Raw genomic sequence first — 16,559 nt, 5'->3', positions numbered from 1 at the left:
TCTAGTCTGGGTTGGGAGTATCATCACATCATGACATCTCTCAATGTCTCTCTTCTCAGTTTCAAAATCTACATACATATAAACTGATCATTTATTTTCTCCCATTTCAGAGAAAACATTTTGTCTCTAAGTCCCTAGATTCTTTCTTCTTTGCTTCCCTGATGTCAGCCTTTTCCTTTATGTATTTATAAAGACAAACAAGTCTTTAATTCCTGATTCCACCTCAAGATACAATGCTGTATTTCAATATCTTCTCTTCAAAATTCTTTAGTTATCTGTCTATGCTTCCATGTCATTCAGTTGTGTCTATAGGTCCCTGTCATGTCATTCTAAGTAAAATACACTATATCACTCAAAGATCACAAGCTAAAAAGCATAGTAGTCTTTTCTCTTTCTTCATTTTAGCTCTTTTTGTCATTTGACCGTGTTACTCCCTTGATTTTTTCTGGTTGCTGTGATTCTGTATCAGTTCTTTGTTCTCCTCTTTCTCATCTGTAGACCACTTCTTCTCAGTCTTATGCAATATCTGCATTCTGTTTCAATGGTCATTTTGCCTACTGCTATGAAAGCAATTTTTTTCCCCTGGGAATTTTTTCTTAGCTCTCTTTTTAGCAATCTTCATACCAAGCACGATTCAAAAATATGGTTAGTGGGTCAACAATCAAACTTAACATGTATTTTCCAATTTAATACAAACCTTAACAACTCCTATTATTTATGTTATAAGTGAACTATTTTAAATATTTAATATTACCAGTAGCTTTCAATAATTTGCCCTTTAATCTTTAGCCTTGCAAACGCTCTCAAGTTCTAAGTATATATTTTTCAACTCTGTTTTGCCCTTTTCAATTTGCACAGCTTATCAGCATCTAAAACTGTATGTATAAGCATCAGTGTATCTTGTTCACTCTCAAATGAAATAATATTTCTTGTTTGCTTCATTTATGCTAATGGTGCCCATAATGTTATACCTTATATCTTCCCATTGACTTCAACTTAAAAGATCAGTGTCATCTTTGATTTCCCCCTTTCCAAAAAAATTGTTTTTCAATCCCTGTTGGTTCTAGCACTGTAATATATTTTTGCATTGATATCTCTTTATCATTCCCAGATCAAGTACTATAGGTTAAGTTCTGAGTTACTTTCTTCTGAATCACAGCAACAGCTTCCTAGTGAAATTAACTGTGTCACATGGAAAGTCTTTGATAAATCATCAAAAGTGCAACCAGGAATAAGAAAAGTGGTGGTCTTGAAAGCTACCTTTATATATCTGAAAAGCTGTCATGGAGAAAGGGAATAGAACTATTTTGTATGGTCTCCAAGAAAGCTCAGATCCCAGAGGATTGAAGATACCCAGAGGCAGTTTGGGGAGACAAAATAAAGAATCTTTTCTTAATATTTACCTCAGAACATAAACTCACTATTACTCCAGATATTTGAGCACAGGCTAGATCACAAATAATCAAAGTCATATAAGAGAATATGTTATTTTATATTATATTGTAACTTGATGGTCTCTTATTCTAATAGTCCATGAGATTAAGACTCTGTTAGAAATATTGTCTATAATATGCAGATATATATGTATGTGTGTGAGTGTATGTATGTGTATATATATATATATATATATATATATATATATATATATATATATATATCTGCAAACATGTGAGATATTTAAGTCCAAATTGCCTGTAAATATTTTAGCATTATTTGTGGAGGGGAAGAGGGGAAAAGTTTAAATACCTTTATTGAAATTAAGTATAAATATACCTCACCATTTATAATTATATTTAACACAATTATATTGAACACATGTTGAATTATATTGAACACAATTTGACATGCCAGTGAATATGGAGGACATGGGTCAATATCTTCAGAATCAGGTGTTTTGATAACTGTTTCTAAGAAGCAATAGCTAAAAGCTTCTAAATACCTCAAAGATAAAGACAGCCCAAATAAATGAATGACAAAATATTCTTCTTATATTTATAGCAGTATTTACACTTTCAAAGTGCTCTAATTGGCATGACTTTATTTGATAATCAGAACAACCATGAGGAAACAGTTATTTTTGTGATTAGAAAACTGAAATTCCAAAGAATTGTGTCTTACTCACCTGGCATTAGCCAAATACATTACTAAAAACTTTTTTTCCTGACTCCTAATTCATTGATCTTTCCACTAAAACATATTGCTTTCCTGTAAGGGACAATTTCTAGAAAAAGAATTAACATGAATTAAATAATACAGGCTTAGTGATTATATTACAGAAAGAAGAACTTTTAACTTAGAAATGAACATCCCTAGTACCTGATAAGATTTATTTTATTTACTGATGTTTAATATCATTAGAAAAAAAATCACTATGACTAAGGTAAAATTGGTCATGTAAATAATTACCTCATTATAATTCTCTTATTATAAAAGTATTTTGTGAACCTAATTATATCTTGAATGATCTCTCCTTTTATAGGAATTTCATCATTGCAGATTGTCAGATTTTTGATAAATTCGAGTATGTATTTTATTTTATTTTTTTTAAAGAGAGAGGGAGAGAGAGAGAGAGAGAGAGAGAGAGAGAATTTTAATATTTTATTTTTTAGTTATCGGCGGACACAACATCTTTGTTTGTATGTGGTGCTGAGGATCGAACCCGGGTCGCACGCATGCCAGGCGAGTGCCCTACCGCTGAGCCACATCTCCAGCCCTCAAGTATGTATTTTAAGAGATTATTTAATCATTTCTGGGATAAGTAGTTCCTATTTTGTAGGAAAATATATTTCTTCATAAAATTCTTGTGAATCCATTAGGGGGAAAATGTCAAATTCATAACATTCTATAACTATCATTAAAGCATTGATGTTAATTAGGGCAGGATTTAAAGGGATGATTCCATTATCAGGATTATATTTACTTCTATGAAAATATCTAGCTTAACAATAGTTGTTTTACCAAAATACTTATTAATTAAAATGTACTCTTCCTTATTATTCTTAACACTTTGAATATAAATAAAATATAATTCATATCCTCAGCATGTTGCACATTTCAACACTAATTGTCACATCAGAGCCATCTGCTAGCATAATTAGACACAACACTCCAGCAGTTGTCCAGTTGTTCCCATCATACAGTGCATTCACCAGTCCATTAGGCTGACACTGAAATGGCAAAACAATTGAAATAGCTATAGGTGTAGTACAATAAGGAGGAGTAAGAAAGGTAGCCTTATTAACTCTTGAGTACCTTTGTATTAATAGAAAAATGTGTCCTTTAGTCTGTATGGCAAATCAGCCTATGCTACAAGTTTATATTACAATGATTATTGATTTCTTCATTTTTCACACATTGATAATTCCATCCAGTTGACTTTTATTTTATCATGTACTGATTAACATACTAATACATGCCAACAAATAAGAAATCTCTCCAATGTTGAAACATTTTCTCTAACATATCTAAAACAAACGCTGTTTATACAACTTCCTTATTACAAAAACTTACCTTCTTAAAAAAACTTAATAATCAACAAATATTTATTGATAATTTAGTATCATGCATAGCACATTACTGAGCATAAGAGGTCATTTTTAATTTTAACAATTTTTCATTTTATTTTTTATTGAAAGTAGATACACAAAACATTACATGTGACAAACAGCATGATGATTTCTTGCAAGAATAAGAATATTAGGAGCCACAGTCAGGGATATTACCATGGCCAGGTTCAAAGTCTGTGCCATGAAAGTGCCATAAAATGCAGGCCTATTTCCCTATACCTAGCCTTTCCTAGGAAGTTCAGTGGGCTCATAATAATATCTTATTCCTATGGTCATATTCCTGTGATTGCACAAAGCAGACTTCTGCCACTGATTTATTGATGGTTGGTCTATGGAGGGCAGACTCCTAGAATGATATTGAATGTCAGAGTGGCCTTTGTCAGAGTGCCTTTTTATGTGGGCTGGTGTAATATAGATCATATATTAGAAGATTACCTGAAGTAACACACTTTATTTAGTTGACCATGGCTTGGATAGCTGAGTAATCGCATTAGGTTATATGATTAAAGCCTGTCCACCATGAATGTTAAAAGAATATAAACTGACACACAGAAATTATTGAGGAACTAACATTATTTTCTCCCAGCAGTGTCATTCATGTAAGGAGTCATTCAGAAATGCCTACATAATAAAGGTGCACCACAGAATATTAACTACAAGTGCAAAAATAAGGAAAAACATTAAATGCAAGTGAAGTTCAAATGAGATTGAATTCCAAGGAAAAGCATTAGAGAGGTGAAACCTCACCAAGATGATTGAAGCTTAACTTTGAAGAATCTGTACAAATTTAAGTCAGGAGGGAAAAAATTTCCAGTTGAGGAAACTGAATGATGTAGAAAGATGAGCATTTCAAAGTACTCAGTACATTTAGGGGATAGTGAATGGTCAACAGTTCAGTTGAAGTGGCATTCTCAGGTATTGGATTTGTAAGAAAATGACTGAAATAAGCACGAGGGATAAATGCTGGAGAAATTTAAATGTCAATCAAATAGTGTGATATTTATCATATACAAATAAGCATTAAAGCTTTTGCGCATGTAAAAGCCATAATCTAAGAATAATTAACAGCCAAAGATTAGTGGCAGAGAGGTCAATTTGTAGCCTTATGCAATGTTTTGGAATGTTGAAAGTGGAAATAACTCCAGTAATGTGGAAAAATACATTGAAAAAAAAGAAGAATTGATAAGGATTTGGTAATTGGTTCTCATGAGACAGCAGCTAAAATAAAATTTAGAGCCATCTGTAGATATCCAAGAGAATGGTAGAAACTATAGAACAGAAAGTTCAGGTATCAAATTTAGTGATGCTGTCCATATACAGGAGGGATAAGGAGAAAGAGCAATAAAGAAGTCAAATAAAATAATAAAAGGACCTGACTAGTATGTGCAGGTTATAAAAATGATAATAGTGGCATTAATAATGATAGATACCATTCATTTATTGGATTACATGAAGTACTTTGTATGCCTATTTTCATTGCCTCAATTTTTATGAGGAACCATTGCTATAATGATGTAAGAAAGGGGTATTAGAAGCTTCCATAAAAGCTTCCATAAAAGAGCTAGAAGTAAAATTCAGTAGCAGAATTACTGGATTTTAGATCCACTAATTTAGATGCCTCTCTTTATTTTTGCCCACAAAGTATTTTTTGAGAAAAGAAGACATATGCATGTAAGGCAGCCTAAAAGGGGAAGTTACATTTAGCAAAAATGTGAAGTCAGAGGAAATGGTGTCATAAGTAAATGGGATAATGTTACATTTAGAAATAAGAAGCATAAAAATTGGTAGAGAAGATGGCGGCGGGAAGTGAGTAAGCCGTTCCGTGCTCCACGCCGCCGCGCCCGCAGCGTATGTAGCCGCGTCTTAAAAGATGAAGTAAAGATCATTAAAGGAGATCTGTCGACAAAGACTCAGCACCGTGTCAAGAAAAGGGCCTAGGTGGAGTGAATCCGCCACGACTCCAGCCAACGTGGAGTGAGTCCATCATGACTTCAGCGTGAGCAGTAAGGCTGCAGCCCGAGCTGCCTGGCTCCCTCGGCCCCTTCTCCTTCTCCTCTCCGCCTTTCCGCTTTGCTTCTCCCCCGCCGTCTCTCCTCCCAAGCTCAGTCCCTAAATCTAGATCTCTATTTCTTTCCCCCACCCCGCCCGCTCTCCCGCATATCCGGTACCTGGCCCGCGCGGCCCCGAGGCGCTGCCTCCCCTCCCCCAGCCCTCACCCCCTCCCCGGGGGTCCCGAAGGCCACAGCTGGGCCGCCACCGCCGCCGCCGCCGCCACTTCCCACAGAGGACCATAGAGCAGACTCTTCACCGCGCGAGTGAGCTGCCGAGTTAAATGGAACAGCTGATAAGATGAGTGACAATTTAAAATCTAAGTGATCCAACATGGCGGCGGACGCGGAGAGATCAAGTCTCTAACCCCTTGAGCTGCGCGAGCATAGGGAGAAGTAAACTGTCAAAATATTGTTCGCTCAGGACCACTAGGCACTGTTGAGCTGAAGGGGATCCCAGGCGAACAGTCTGCCCCTCTAAGAACACGCCGAGCCCGGATTGGGCTGCATTCTAGTTCTGGTTCGCCTGCTTCTCGTGACTCAGCACTAATGATCCCGCTGAAATAACTAGTCGGCCCACCTGAACTCACAGAGGTTAAAGCCAACTGAGCACGATAGTCAGACCCAGGGTATCCCTCTGCTGACAACAGAGGTCCCTTGCACCAGCTACCAGGGGAGTTGCTACCTGAGGGCAAACAAATTTGCTGGGGGTCCTCAGCCCTAAGCCCTACAAACTTAGGGTCTGAGGGAGGCAAACAGAAAGGGTGTGCTCAGGCATCCATGGAAACAGGGCTCCCAGGAGCAGCAGACCCGGCGTGTAGCCAGTATTGTGGCGAGCTTCACAGGTGAGCGGGGCCTGGCTTGAGGAACCACAAGAGAAGGCCCTAGGCACTCAGGATTGGAGACCCGCACAGTCTGGGAAGAAGAGCTGAGGAACAGTGATTGGTTCCCACCCATCAAGAAGAGAAGCCTGGCCCAGTTCCCACCTACTGGAAGAGAAGTTAATTGAGCTCTATGACTGCATTTATTATTATTTTTTTTAATGATTATTATTGGTATTTTTTTAAATTATTTTTTCACTTTTTGTTGTTGATGTTGTTGTTGCTCTTCAACTTTCTTATTAATGGTTTCAATTTTTTTTAATTCTTTTTATTCTATTATTATTACTATTATTTTTTAAACTTTAATTTCCATTTGTTTATTATCATTATAATTTTTTTTGGTTTTAAATTTTTATTTTTTCGTTTTCTCTTTCTTTCTTTTCACTTTTTTTCTTTTGTCTTTTCATTTCTTTTCAATTTTCTTCTTCCCCCTTTCTTGAATTCTACCTGCCTACACTCACTCTCTTTAGTGACTTCTTCCCTTCCCTTCTAATACCTCTCCTCCCAAGCATCAAATAAATTTATAAGAGTAAACAGTAACCCAGCAGTCAAACAGAACAAGAAGTATCATGAGCATAAAAAAGCAAGGAAGAAAAGGAGTACAAACAATGAAGAACAGCCTAAATATTCAGGAGGACCTGGAGTCATCAGAAAAATGGCCATATAAAGAACTCAAGGAACACCTTAGACAGATGGAAAGGAACCTTAAAGATCACATTGAAAATGAATTACATAAACAGATAAAAGAAGAAGTTAAGCATCTTTATCAGGAGATAGAGATTATAAAAAAAATCAAACAATAATTCTAGAAATGAAGGAAACGATAAACCAAATTAAAAACTCAATCGAGAGTATCACCGACAGAGTGGAGCAAGTAGAAGCCAGAACGTCAGATAATGAAGACAAAATATATCATCTTGAAAAGAGTCTAGCCAACTCAGATAGGCTGGTAAAAAATCACGAGAAAAACATCCAAGAGATTTGGGATAACTTAAAAAAACCAAACTTACGAGTCATCGGGATAGAGGAAGGCACAGAGATTCATGCCAAGGGAATGAGTAACTTGCTGAAGGAAATAATTACAGAAAACTTTCCAGAAATAAAAAAGGAAACAGATATACAAATTGTAGATGCATACAGGACACCGAACACACAAAATCACAGTAGACCAACGCCAAGACACATTGTTATGAAGATATCCAATATACAGAACAAAGAAAATATTAAAAGCTACAAGAGAAAAGAGGCAGATTACATTTAGGGGTAAACCAATAAGGTTAACAACGGATTTTTCATCACAGACGCTGAAAGCGAGAAGATCCTGGAACAACGTATTTCAAACACTGAAAGACAATGGATGCCAACCAAGAATTCTGTATCCAGCAAAATTAAGCTTCAGATACGACAACGAAATAAAAATCTTTCATGATAAACAAAAGCTAAAAGAATTTGTAGCCAGAAAACCAGCATTGCAAAGCATCTTGAGCAAAACTCTACACGAGGAAGAAATGAAAAACAATAACCAAAACCATCAGCGGGAAGTGCCTCAGTAAAGACAGAGGACGGGGGGAAAGCTAATCATGGAGAAACAAACTAAATTAGAAAAGAAAAGAGATAAATAATTAAACATGGCAGGAAGTACAAACCATATATCAATAGTAACTCTAAACGTTAATGGCTTAAACTCTCCAATAAAGCGACATAGGCTGGTAACATGGATTAAAAAAACAAATTCAACAATATGCTGCCTCCAGGAGACACATCTGATTGGAAAAGACATACACAGGCTCAAGGTAAAAGGTTGGGAAAAAAATATACCACGCACACGGTCCTCGTAAGCAAGCAGGGGTGGCCATTCTCATATCGAATAAAATCGACTTCAAGACTAAGTTAATCAAAAGGGATAAGGAAGGACATTATAAACTGTTAAAAGGAACCATTCACCAACAAGACATAACAATTATCAATATTTATGCACCAAATAATGGTGCTGCGACATTCATAAAACAAATTCTCCTCAAGTTCAAGAATCAAATAGACCACAACACAATAATCATGGGTGACTTCAACACACCTCTCTCACCATTGGACAGATCCTCCAAACAAAAGTTGAATAAAGAAACTATTGACCTCAATATCACAATCAATAACCTAGACTTAACTGACATATATAGAATATATCAACCATCATCAAATGGATATACTTTTTTCTCAGCAGCACATGGATCCTTCTCAAAAATAGACCATATATTATGCCATAGGGCATCCCTAAGTAAATATACAGGGGTGGATAAAATATAATAGGGCTTTTTCTCATAAAAATAAGATGTCATATCTCATTTTTCCAAGCTCACTCTTGCTTAATACAATGATAGGACCTATCATAGGATGATAGGATGATAGGATGATGGAAGGGACAGCCAAAGAAATATCAACAGGGGATAGGCAAGTTGTTAAGAAATCTAAGACTGACAGAATGTTTTATGACAATTCCACTGGAGAGAAGAAGGCAACTGTAATAGAATAATTCTCTCTCAAAAAGCTATTTACAAATGAATCTCTGAAACCTACAAATATATTGCCTTACAGGATAAAAAGGGCTTTTCTGATGTGATTGAGGTCCATGAGATGTGGGGATTTTCCTGAATTATCTGGTGGTAAATTAAAACCACAAAATTCCTTACATGAGAGAAGCAAGAGAGCCATAATGAGACATAATAGGTGATGTGACTGTGGAAGCACCAGAGGGAGTGTTGTGGGGGTAATATGTTTAAAAAATTTGTCCTGCTTCTTAGAAGTAGGAAAAGACAAATAAATGGATTCTTCCCAGAGTTCAGTATAGACACTGCTGCTACCTTGACTTTTTGCACAGTTAACTGATTTATGGTTGTGACCTCTATAATTATAAGATAATAAACTTGTATTGTCTTAAGCTAACAAGTTTTAGATAATTTTTACAATAGCTTAGGAAACTAATAAAAAATCCAGTCTCAGTAATTCCAGAAAACACTCTAGCTACAGAAGACAACCCAGGTAGATTAATTATTCACCTTGATTGAATGAGTCATTTTGGCAAAACCAGGTACTTTAATCAATTTTGTGCTGCTATAACAGAGTTCTATAGACTGGGTAATTTATAATGAAGAGAAGCTTTTCGGGTATTAGTTCTGGAGCCTGGGATGCTAAATATTTAGGAAGTATGAATCTGGCAAAGGCCTTTGTATCGTATTGCCGATGACACAAGGTGAAAAGGCAAGTGAGAAAGAGAAAGTAAAGAGACATTTCACAAAACCCATGCATGATAAAAAATTTTAGACAAATTGGGAAAAGTGAGAAACTACCTCCCCTTGATAAAGAGCATCTACAAAATACCTACAGCTTATGTCATACTTACTAGTGAACAATTATTTCCCCTTTAGGCTCACAAACAAGCTGAGGATTATAGGAAACATCTTACTCAATTTAACACTAGATTTTCTTGCCACACAAGAAGACAGAAAAAAGTCTTTAAAGACACACTGATTGGAAAGGAAGAAATTATTTCATGAATCTTTAAGAATATAAAAGAGGGGCTGTAGCACTGGGTTCAATTCTCAGCACCACATATTAATAAAATAAATGTTCATCAAAAAATTTAAAACAAGAATATAAAATAAGTAAATTGTTGTTCTCCATTTTTTCTTGTTGAAAAAGGGAACCTTATTTGAAATTCTTCAAGGTTTTGCAACACAATGAATATGCTTATAAAATTTGAAATACAAAGATCTAAACCTGGAATCTTCCATGTTTTTCCTGGTAGGAAACAGCAAAATATTTGCTGCTTTTAGCTTAATACATAGAAAAACAGTACGATTGACAAAAATGTGATTTTTAAGGTATATGCAAAAAAATTTTAAGACCCCAAAAGCACAGGCAACCCAAGCAAAAATAGATAAAGGGGCGATATCAAACTAAGAAGCTTCTCTAGAGCAAAGGAAACAATCAATAGAATGAAGAGACCACCCACAAAATGAAAGTAAACATTTGCAAACTACTCATCAACAAGGTATTAGTATCCTAAATATGTAAGAAACTGAAACAATAATAAGAAAAAATCATCAGTTTTAAAAATGAGCATATAGTAGTAGTGTAAATTGGACATTACCCTGTGTTCATATATGATTACATGACCAGTGTGATTATACATTGTGCACAACCAGAATAAGAAGTAGTTATATTCCATGTATGTATGATGTGTCAAAATGCATTCTACTGTCTTGTACAACTAACTAGAATGAATTAAAAAATGGGCAAATTATCTGAACAGACATTTATTTCTCAAAAGAACTCATACAAATAGCCAACACATAGGGGGAAAAAAACTCCATATTACTAATTATTAGTGAAAATGCAAATCATAACCACTATAAGATATTATCTCAGTCTAGTTATAGTGGCTGTTATACAAAAGACATGAAATAATAAATGCTAGCAAAGATGTGAAGAATGGAGAACACTTCTACACTATTAGGGGGAACATAATTAGTATAGCCATTATGGAAAATAGTTGGGAGTTTCCTTAAAAAATTGAACAATCATAGTACCCAAATATCCCAATTTAATGTATATATTCATAGAAAATGAAATCAGCATATCTAAGAGATAACTGCACTCCCATATTTATTGCAGCATTATAGTCTCTATATAGTCACTTTAGTCACTATATTCAAGATATGGAATGAACCAAGGTGTCTTTCAATATAGAAAATGAGACATATTAACATAATTAAATGTTTTTCCATGAAATTGTGTTACTTGTGGCAGCATGGATAGAACTAGAGATCATTATGTTAAATAAGCCAGACAGAATAAAACAAATGTCACATTTAAATTGAGGAAATGATCCCATAGGAGAAAAATCATAGTATAATGGTCACTAGACATGGAGGAGAGTAGTGGGGATGAAGGAAAGAGAGAAATTAGATAACTAGTATCAAAATAGTGTTATATAGAGGAATTTTCTGGTGTTCTAAAGCACAGTAGTGTAACTTTAGTTTATATTTCAAAATAAATAGAAGAGTCTGAAGTTTCCCAACATATAGAAATGATAAATGAGGAGATGGAAATGCTAGTTATCCTGATTGATCATTACACTTTTATATGTTTTAATTATCATAATGTACTGTATAAATATATACATACATTATGTGTCAACTAAAAGATAAAAGTCATTCAGGACTTATTGAAGTTTAATATTCTCCATTATTCAATAAACATTTGTGAAGAAAAACTATGTGTTACAGATTCTGACAGCCATTAATGATATAAACAAAAATAAAGTACACTTTCCCACTTGGAGAATTTCATAAAATAGTACAAGAAATCTATGAAAACAAATTATTCCAATACTACTTTATAACTATAACATTAGAAGTATTCGCTAACTACTGTGGAAACTCACTGAAAATTTATAGATATTTTACTTTCAAACATTCAAGGTCATCAAAGAGAAGTATTTTATATGAACGTATGTGAAATGTGTACCACATATCTGGTCATCACAATTACTCAATTTAATGTTAAGCTTGCCTTTTCATCAAGGGACACATGTTTCAAACAAAACAAAGCAAAATACAATACTCATTAAAAATCAAATTGAGATAGAATTTTTTTTTGTTATTTTCTACTACTTTTGATGCTTCTGTTGGTCTGGGTCCTTGTGTTAATTAGTTTTCATTACTGTTACAAAATACCCGAGATAAACAACTTAAAGAAAACTTATTTTAGCTCATAGGTTCAGTCTATTGTCACTTTCCCCCATCATTCTGGGCCTATGTTGAGGACAAACAGTATGGCAGTGAGCACATGGTGCAACAAGCCTGTTTACATTATGGCAACTGAGAAGTGAAAGAAAACTGTTGGGGCCAGGATCCCAATATACCCTACAAGGCCAAGTACCCAATGATCTTACTTTCTCCAACTAGGATTCACTACCAAATATTTCCACCAAATCCCAATACCAACATTATCTGGGGACCAAATCTTCAACACCCAAGGTTTGAAGTGAACATCTAAGGTCCAAACCATAATAGTTCTTCAAAAATAGAAGCCAAAATGTGATTACACATGCAAGTGATTTACTAGGGTAAATCCCTGGAGGGTACACAAGCCTTTGGGCATCTGAAAAGCTGTTAGACTAAACTGTGTGTCTGATTTTTATGGGAGAAAGAAGGAAGGGAGGAAAGTTGTGTTAGTTTTAGACTCCAGAGGAGTTCTAAGAAAGTTCATCAATACTGATTCAGAGCCCTGAAGCCAAAGTTACCTCTCAGAGCAGTTGCCCGTATACGGAGATTCAATTTCCCTGTGAATTGTTCTTCTTTAGTTTACTAAGAATCCCTAGTACATCCATCAACTTGCTGCAGCCTCTGGGGAGTATGGCCTTACAGCACAGTAGCCAGGGCTATGAATCAATTATGTCTTGCAGTTGGAAATCTGAGAATTGCATTTTCATGTCTGCAACATCCCTTTCATCTTACTAGTCAAAATGCATATGCAACCAATGTAGCATTGGCATTAGCAAGAGGAATTCTTGGTTTCCCATTTTATAACATTGATAGCTTTTATTGGTGTTAGAGGTTATCAAGCTATATTTTGTATTTTTGTGTGGTTTTACGTGATAAGAAATACTAATGCCCTTGAATTTTGTGTGTTGTATTCTGAAAGGTACAAGGTTTCTGAAGACAACTCAAACAATTTTTTATTTTCAAGATATTTTAGGTTTTAAACATAAATTTTAAACTTGAAAAATATCACTAAACAACTTGTTATAGATCGGATGTAAGTTGTCTCCCAAAAGCTCACATGTGAGACTATGCAAGAAGGTTCAGAGGAGAAATAATTGGGTTGTGAGTCTTAACGGAATCATTGAATTAATCCTCTGATAGGGATTAACTGACAGGTAACTGGTGGGTTGTGGCTGGAGGAGGTGGGAAATGGGGATGTGGCTTTGGGTATATATTTGTATCTGGCAAGTGGAGATCGATCTCTCTCTCTCTCTCTCCCTCTCTCTCTCTCTCTCCTTTCTGATCACCATGTGAGCCACCTCCTTCTGCCACACTTTTCTGCCTTGATGTTCAGACTCACCATGAACTCCAAGAAATAGAAACTGCTATCTATGGATTGAGAACTTTAAAACTAAGAGTGCTCAAATAAACCTCTCCTTCTTTACAGTTGTTCTGGTTGGGTCCTTTATTACAGCAGTGAAAACATTGACTAAAACACAACTCTAACATTAAAAAAAGTCCCAACCTGAAACCTCAGTGTTTTTTAACACTCTGCTATAAATGTGTGTGTGTATGTGTGTATGTGTATAATATATTTTTTCTATGATGATGGTTTAAAAAATCTTATATGCAAGAATAACGGACCATAAGGTCCACCATTTTTATTTTGCGTCAGGCTGCACAACAAACTTGTTTGTATCTTGCCTATCTCAGATCATTGATAGGAACCTGCATACTCTAAGTGCATGGGGGCCAATAAGAACAAAAAAAATTCTATAAAGTGTGCTGCTGTTCCACAGGACAGTGATACAGCAAGGAGAGGTCCATACAGCAAGGATGGCCTCTACCTAAGGGAACAAGAGAAAACTGGAGCTTGGTGATGGATTTTATCTGGCTCAACTTCAGGTGCTGATATACATATAAATGTCTATGTATATCATGTGTGTGTGTGTGTGTGTGTGTGTGTGTGTGTGTATAGATAGAGAGATGTAAATATGCACAAATATGCAAACAAATTTGTGTGTATACATATGTACCTATACATAAAATTCTATTTTTCTCAGTATCATTTAATCTTAAAAAAATTAGCAGAGGAGTTAGTAATAGCTTTAAGTCAAAATACATCTTAAGAAAGCTATCATATTATTACTAGATTTCTCAGCACACTTTATTTCATTAGATTTTTAAAGTTACTTTGCTTATATTTATGTTAAATTCACATTAGATACAGAGAATATATTAAGCATCTGCTTGTTTCCTACAGATCTAAAGCAAGAGAAAAAAAAAAACAGAATTAGCCTATTTTAAAACACACCTTGGCTGATTTTTTAAACCAGAATGCATTATGTGTTAAGCTATTTAATAAGTAATATAATACCTCCTTTCATTAATTTATTCATCCACTTAACAAATGTTATAAAACCTTATTATATGCCACATACTGTAGTATACCAAGCAGACAAAAAAGGATAATTTTTTTCATATTGCTTATATTTTAGTGCAAAAATTTTCATTAATAAAGATGCCAATAATTAAAGACAGAACAGAACTAACAGATAAGCAATTGTGTAGGGAATATACAAGATTTTTTTAAGTGTGAACTTTGAAACAATATTTCAAACTTTGTGAAAGATGTGCAAATTTTTCTGGGCCTTTTGGGAAAAAAACGGAGTATTAAACTTTTTTCTGGCTACAGTTTTAATTAATTGGTCATTGAATTCAGGTTTCACAGTACTTTCTAGGATTGTTCTCAGAGAACACTTAAATAATATAATTTGAATGCTTATTAAATTTAGGTTAAAAAATTTCATATTTTTGATACTAGTATTCCACCTATGCTGTGAATTCCTCAAAGGTAAGGAAGGATCTCTTGTAACTCATAACAGCATAATCCTTCCATCCCTCTAATATATAATAATCACTCAAATGTGTTCTAAAGTAACTTTATTTTCTTCCTTGTTTGGATAAATTATCCCAACCTAAAGCAAAGATACTGTGATGGAAAAATAATATTTAAAAAATTAAGTCCATTCCTATATTTTTTAATTCTCTATGGAATTGCCTATGTCAGAATTCAAGTCATTTCCCCACCGTATTTTATTTCAATGTGAAACACAGATAAAATAATTTAATCATTTTTAAATTTGAACTTTTCTTTAAATAATCTTCACATTTTTGTCCATGGTACTAATCAGGCTTTTGGAAAATAAAAGACCTGGCACTACAGGTATTCATGGAGCAAGAATAGAACCATAACCCTAGGCCCTCTTTTGAGGAAGACAATAAACTCTCACTTGAGATTTATTCTTGCTCTAACTGTGCTATATACCCTCTAGCCTCTATTTCACAACTCCCAATTTAATCAAATTTTAACTTCCATCATCTGGGAAATTTCAGAATGTGTTCTGTTCTGCAATGGGTTTGGGGAGCTGAAAAGAACAGAAATCATCATCATAACCACTACCACAGACTCGTGCAATCATGGCATCAGAATGTACTGCAAGAAGTTATCTAGGTCTCTAGGCAACTCTGTGCCTCCTAGTTTTTTACTTCTTACAGAATCAACACTTTGCCATGCTTTCCCTAACAGATGTCTATGAGACCTGGGACTTGAGCTATTCAAAAGTCACTAACAGTTTGTAAGTACTTCTTAAAGCAAAACTTGCTAATAGGGAGAGTAAGCAGAAGCCACAGTACAGATAGGTCAAAATTACACAACATCCCAGTTTGTAGCCTGGTAATGCTTCCCTGAAATATTATTTTGAAGAGAGATTTTTAAAGAGTGCTGTGCTAAATTGTTGTATTTCTTTCCTTGGCCTCTTACTTTGATTGACATAAAGTTTCTTCTGTAACAACAACAAAAAATTACCAACTTGACCTCAGTGGGTTTTTAACACTCCTATTCTAAATGTATATATATTCTCTAAAACACACACACAAATACAAACACAAACCTTTAATGTTAAAAACCTTTATGTGTTTGAATTAAGTCACCTCTTGAATTTCTTTCACCAAGTATTAAAATAAAGTTCATCTTCATTTGTACATATTAAGTGATAAATTACAGTGGTAAATTACAGTCCTTTATTAGAAGATGCATATTCATACATTTTGAGCTAAGAAGGAAGTTGAACTTTACCAATATTATGGATATACCCTACTCTGCCAGTACAGAACAATCAATCAATCAATCAATCAATCAATAAATAAAGGCAGACCTCAATATCTGACAAAATTGGGTTTAACTTTAGTCAATTACTAGTTGAGAGAGTAAGGGTCTAATTACTCAGATATATCATATGT

The sequence above is a fragment of the Spermophilus citellus genome, assembly GCF_964194105.1.
Source record: "Spermophilus citellus genome assembly, chromosome: X".
NCBI classification, from domain to species: Eukaryota; Metazoa; Chordata; class Mammalia; order Rodentia; family Sciuridae; genus Spermophilus; species Spermophilus citellus.
This window is presented reverse-complemented; position numbering follows the sequence as displayed.